This window comes from Arachis duranensis, chromosome 5 (assembly GCF_000817695.3).
Source record: "Arachis duranensis cultivar V14167 chromosome 5, aradu.V14167.gnm2.J7QH, whole genome shotgun sequence".
Classification (NCBI taxonomy): Eukaryota; Viridiplantae; Streptophyta; class Magnoliopsida; order Fabales; family Fabaceae; genus Arachis; species Arachis duranensis.
In genome coordinates, this window is record NC_029776.3 from 24440099 (window position 1) to 24447039 (window position 6941).

Consider the following 6941-nt stretch of genomic DNA (forward strand, 5'->3'; position numbering starts at 1 on the left):
AATCTAATTGTCCCAAGTTAAAGAAGGAGGAAAAGCCGAAAAAGGGAAAGAAGAAGGGACTGATGGCTTCATGGGAAGATTTGGAAAATGACTCAGATGATGATGATGAAGAATTTGAGACTAAGTCACAGCCTTGTCTCATGGCAGATCATGTAAATTAGGTATTTTTTCAAAACCCTGACACTGAAGACCTTCATCTCATGATAGATCACCTCTCTGAAAAAATAAGATGTTTTCTGACTGATAATCAAGATCTTGAACAACAAATTTTCATTCTTAAAGCTGAAAATGATTTTCTCAAAGAAAAACTAAGGGAGGCAGAAACTGCTTGTGATCTTGTGGAAGAAAATAAGCAGTTGAAAGCTCAACTCAGAAGCTGTAAAAGTGATCACTCGGTAGTGGCGTATGTAAACTGTTTTAAGGAAAATGAAGAGTTGCGGGAAAAGGTTAAAAATCTTGAAAATGACTTAGCCAAATTTACTCTCAGTTCTGAAAATCTAAATCAAGTATTGGCTAGTCAAAAACCACTTTTTGATAAAGCTGGATTGGAATTTTATAAATCTGATGAGAAATCCTCTTTTAAAGATAAACCTTCTTCATCCAATGACACAAGGTTTCAAGATCCCACCTACTTTAACAAAACAGCAACTCCAAGATTTTGTAGATTGTGTAACCGAAGTGGTCATTTTCCAATTCAATGTTTCTTTGGTGAAAGAATAATTGGTGATAAAGTTTACAAAGTTGTTTTTGATTACAATGATTTGGGACATAGGAGATGGTTTAACGTGAAAGGATCCAAGAAAATTTGGATACCTAAGGTCACTTGAGCTTATTTTGTAAGTATGCCTAGCATCCAAGAAGAAAGAAAATATGTGGTACATGGATAGCGGATGCTCTAGGCATATGACCGGAAAGACAACCTTCTTCATAAAGCTTGATGAATATGATGGAGGATTTGTCACTTTCGGTGATGATGCAAAAGGAAAAATAGTGGTTGTTGGAAAAGTGGGTAAAAATCTCTCATCTTGTATAAATGATGTCCTTCTTGTACATGGCTTGAAACACAATTTACTTAGTGTTAGTCAATTATGTGATTTGGGTTTTGAAGTTATTTTTAAGAAATCTGTTTGCTTAGTTGTTTGTGAGAAAACTAGGGATGTTCTATTTGAAGCTAAAAGATGCAACAATGTGTATGGATTAACTCTTGAGGATTTAAAGGAACAAAATGTAACATGCTTTACCTCTCTTGAATCTGAAAAATGGCTTTGGCATAGAAAGTTGGGTCATGCTAGCATGTACCAAATTTCTAAGCTAGTCAAAAGGAATTTGGTTAGAGGAATTCCAAACATCAAGTTTGATAAGGATCTTACTTGTGATGCTTGCCAATTGGGCAAACAAGTAAAATCCTCTTTTAAATCAAAAGATGGAATCTCAACCAAAAGACCATTGGAAATGTTACATTTTGATCTTTTTGGTCCTACTAGAACTCAAAGTTTAGGAGGTAAACACTATAGTTTTGTGGTGGTAGATGATTACTCTAGATTTGGTTGGGTGCTTTTCCTTGCTCATAAGAATGATGCATTTTATGCCTTTTCCACTCTTTGCAAGAAAATTCAAAATGAAAAGGATTTGAAAATTGCCCATTTGAGAAGTGATCACGGAAGAGAATTTGAAAATCAAGACTTTGAAAAATTCTGTGATGACTTAGGGATTTCTCATAACTTTTCATGCCCTAGGACCCCCCCAACAAAATGGGGTGGTTGAAAGAAGGAATCGAAGCCTTGAAGAAATGACTAGGGCTATGCTATGTGAGAATGAGATTCCTAAATTTTTATGGGCTGAAGCTGTAAACACAGCATGTTATGTTTTGAATAGAACAATCATTAGAAAAGGGTTAAAGAAAACCCCTTATGAGCTATGGAAAGGAACCCCTCCAAATCTTAAGTACTTTCATATTTTTGGATGCAAATGCTTTGTTATTAACAATAAGAAAAACCTTGGAAAATTTGATCCAAAATCCAATGAAGGAATATTTGTTGGATATTCCACCACAAGCAAGGCCTATAGAATTTATCTCAAAGAATATAGGACCATAGAGGAATCCATACATGTTACTTTCTATGATTCTAACTTAATTCCCAGTACTGTAAAGGATAATGATTCAGATTGTGAAGAAGATGGAACAAGTAAAGAAATTCTCAAATCTGTGCAAAATGAAGAATCTGTCAGCCCAATTATGTCTTATCAGATTGGAGGAGACATTTCCATTTTGTCTCCTGAGCAGGCACAAGCAACTGAAATAGTGAGACCACCAGAAGTTCATCAAAGCTCTACACCTGTCCAAAAGCCTAGAGAATGGAAGTCTATGAGGGGTTCTCCTCATGACTTCATCATTGGTGATCCCTCTCAAGGTGTAACAACAAGATCCTCCACCAAAAGACAAACCGAACCTAGCAACTTTGCTCTCTTGTCACAAATGGAGCCCAACAATGTCAAACAAGCTCTTGAAGATCCATCATGGGTCAAGGCCATGCAAGAGGAGCTTGCTCAATTTGACAAGAATGAGGTTTGGACATTAGTACCTCATCCGGATAGTAAGAAGGTAACGGGTATTAAGTGGGTATTTAAAAATAAACTTGGAGAGGATGGACAAGTTGTTCGTAACAAGGCTAGATTAGTGGCCCAACGTTACGATCAAGAAGAGGGAATTGATTTTGATGAGTCTTTTGCTCCGGTAGCTAGAATGGAAGCAATTAGGTTGCTTCTTGCCTATGCTGCCCATAAAGGTTTCAAAATGTTTCAAATAGATGTCAAATGTGCTTTCCTTAATGGCTTTATTGATAGAGAAGTGTATGTGGCTCAACCCCCCGGTTTTGAACATAAAGATTTCCCAAACCATGTTTTTAAACTCTCAAAGGCCCTTTATGGCCTTAGGCAAGCTCCAAGAGCTTGGTATGAAAGGTTTAGTGCCTTCCTATTAGAAAATCATTTTCAAAGGGGAACCACCAACACTATTTTGTTCATTAAAGTTTCTAATGATGACATCCTTCTTGTTCAAGTTTATGTGGATGATATTGTGTTTGGATCGGCCAACGAGTCCTTGTGTGAAGAGTTTGGAAAACTCATGACTAGTGAGTTTGAAATGAGTTTGATGGGAGCATTAACTTTCTTTCTTGGTCTTCAAATCAAACAAACTCCTAGTGGTATATTTATTCACCAAGGAAAATATGCCAAAGAGTTAATCAAGAGATTTGGTTTAGAAAATTCCAAACCAATGGGAACACCAATGCATCCTAACACTAAACTTGAAAAGGATGATAATGGCAAAGATGTGGATGAAACACGGTATAGGGGAATGATTGGTTCGTTAATGTATCTTACCTCCTCTAGACCGGATATAGTTCAAAGTGTGGGTGTATGTTCAAGATTTCAATCACACCCAAAAGAATCCCATCTATCGTCCGTTAAACGCATCATTAGATATATTAAGGGAACATGTGATTATGGCTTATGGTATCCAAAACCTGATGATTTTTGTGCAGTAGGATTTTGTGCTGCAGATTATGCGGGAGATAGAGTGGATAGAAGGAGCACCTCCGGCATGTGTTGCTTCCTTGGAAGCTCACTCAACATATGGTCAAGCAAGAAACAAGCCACAGTGGCTCTATCCACAGCTGAAGCTGAATATATATCCGCATCTGCTTGTTGTTCACAATTAATTTGGTTAAAAACTCAATTGGAAGATTACAAATTAAAGATCAATAATATACCCTTATTTTGTGATAACATGAGTACAATAAACATTTCAAAAAATCCTGTTTTGCACTCAAGAACAAAGCACATTGAAATCAAATATCATTTTATTAGAGAACATGTGCAAAAGGGTACTATTGATATTCAATTTGTAAAATCTGAAGAACAAATTGCTGATATTTTTACAAAACCCCTCTGTGAAGATAGATTCTGTTTGTTAAGGAAAAGCTTGGGAATGTTTGATTTAAATCAGGTTGAAAATTTGTGAATGTCTGATTCTGTCCAGTTTTATCTCGTAGGAATGGACGAGATAAAATCAAGGCATGTTGGAGTAGCTATGATTAAGGGGGAGGCTGCGCAGACTTTGCTTTTGATGGGCCCCACAAAATCTTATTTGACCCCACCTTGACTTCTTTTTGATCCCTAATTTTATGATGAACAAAATCTTTTTGTTGTCATTTCAAATCTTTTTTGAAGTAGTTATTGTCAAATCAAATCCTTCTCTCCACCTAATCCCTTGATTCTAGGAAACCACCTTTTTCAAAACCCCTTGGTTAATAACCGCGCCACATTGATTATTAACTTCCCTTTCCAATCAACATTTAATGCACCACTAACCTCTCTCCACTCACCACACTCTTCGGTCCTTTCCTATTCTTTCATCTCCATATCTTCTCTTCATCATGAAGAAGAAAACGACCCCTAGAAAAAGTGAACGTATTCGGCTTTCTCAGAAGACTCCTTCTCCACAAACCCACACTCACATCCACATTCATTCTACATTCTCATCTTCTACTTCACCACCATCCAAACACACCTCCACCATGAGAAAGAAGGTGATTGCCCATAAAAGCTCAGGCAAAGGCAAAAACAAGGAACCAAGTGTTGAGGAAGAATCATCTCACACGTCACCCATCACATCACCACCACCATCACCGAAGAAAGCCACACCTGGGAAGAGTGGTCAGAAATCAAAAAGCTTTGCTCTAAACAACACCATGGAACCGACCAATCTAGAATCTCTGGAGTTCAAAAACAAATTTGCCAAGAATCACTCCCATTTCGATCTTGCAAGATTTAACTCCTGCACTTCCTATGAATTTCATAAGGAGGTCATACAAAAACGTCATCTTTGTTTGACGTACCTTGTCAACCTTGAGAATCTCGCTGCCAAGGGCGTAAATGTCTCTCCACTTTTTGAACTGCTTCAATGGACTCCTCTGCTTTAGATTCAGAAACCAGTGTATCCAGGCTTGGTCTGAGAGTTCTACGCAAACATGCGTCTTATTGATGGCACCATCCATTCATATGTGAAAAGAGTTCACATTACTCTTGACGCTGCCACCATTGGAACTGCCTTGGGCTACAAGCATGAAGGACCGAAAGCATATATGGCTAAACGGTGGGACTCAGAAATCGGCATCACTCATACTGTGGTTCTTCAGCACATATGTTAGAATCTCTCAGGCTTAAATGGAAATATTCCTACTCACAAGGCTTTAGGTTCCACCAACTCATTGCTCCACAGAATCATCACCCATATTCTCACTCCTCAAAGCGGGTCTCATAACAGAGTAAGATATTCTGACTCTCTCATCTTATTTGCTCTTGTTACATCAACTCCCATTTCTTTTGGTTATATTATGATTCGCCATATGTGGGACTCGGTCAAGAGCACCAAAAAGGCAAATCTGCCCTATGGTATGCTCTTAACCAGTATCTTTGAATTTTTTAAAGTTGACCTTTTGAATGAGAAAGTAGAGAATAAAATATCAATGGTCAAAGGAGGCGGAGCAGTGAAAAGAACCAAAAGCAAGAAATCCATGGCTTCAGAAAGCGAGTTTGAGGGCAGACCTGAGTCCTCCAAAACCGCCAAATCCATCAAAGAAATTCTCACAGAACTTTCAAATATGTCAGAAGTCATGGTGCAATCTCATAAGGCTGCACGTAAATTGGCATATGAAAATGAAAAGGCATGGATGAGATGCAAAGATAGAGTGAGACTAATGCTGGAAAATCTGGAGAATGATTTAGGAGTTGACAATGAAGATGATGAAGGAGATTCTGATCTCAACCTATCTGATGATTAATTCTCTGTTTTAGTTTATGATATTAGCTAAAGTAGGCTCAATCTGGTACTTTATTTTGTTGGGTTGGATACTCTTATGACTCTGAGATACTCTGTGAAAACTCTGCTGTGTTTTGATTATATTCTGAATATTTTGCTTACTCAAAACTGTTTGTAGGCGCCCCTTTGATGACAAAAGGGGGAGAAAATGCTGAAAATTGAAATTGAAAAACAGGGGTGAAATTCTCCCGTGAGAATTCATGATCACCAATGTTAACTGTTTGTTGGTCTGTTTGATCATATTTTGTCTGTTTTGTGATGCATCTGACTGGTTATATTGCTGCCAATGTTAATTGTTGGTCTGTTTGATCATATTTTGTTTATATTTTAATGCATCTGATTGGTTATATTGCTGCCGATATTTAATATTTATCTTTGTAAAATGTGCTTACTGTGTTTATGATACAGTTGAACTACCTAGATAAATTGCTTAATGTTGGATTTATTTTTGGCAGTTCTTTTAGGTTTTGATTGGCAATAGTTGCTGTGTTTGGAAAGATTACATCTAGAAAAATACTTTTTTCTACCATAACTGTGATTGCTCTGAACTGATTGGAAAATATTTTTGAACAAGCAAAAACTATTTCAATATGATTATGTTGTGTGTATATTGAGCAGAAAATCAGTTTATGATATCAAATGAGTTTTGATTATCAATTTAAAACTGCTCATAAATCAAGCATTTAGCATCATATAACATGCTAAATAACATTGTTCTTGAAGCTTGATTAAAATGTCACAGGTTAGTTCTTCCCTTGGTAAAATAGCATACATTAAGGGGGAGCCATGTAACATTTAGAAAGGGGGAGAAATTCAAATTCAAAGGGAGTATTCCTTACTCAATCTTTAAAATTTCTTTCCATTTCAATTTTAATAATTTTTGTCATCAAGGGGGAGATTGATGAGTTTGGAAAACTCTAATTTAAATTGATGATGATCAAACATTATTAACAGCAAAATTATTAATCTAATTTTGATTCATATATGTTAATTAATTAATTTTGCTGTGCAGGTATAAAATGGGTCAAAAAATAAAATTCTGGTGCAAGCCCAATTCAGC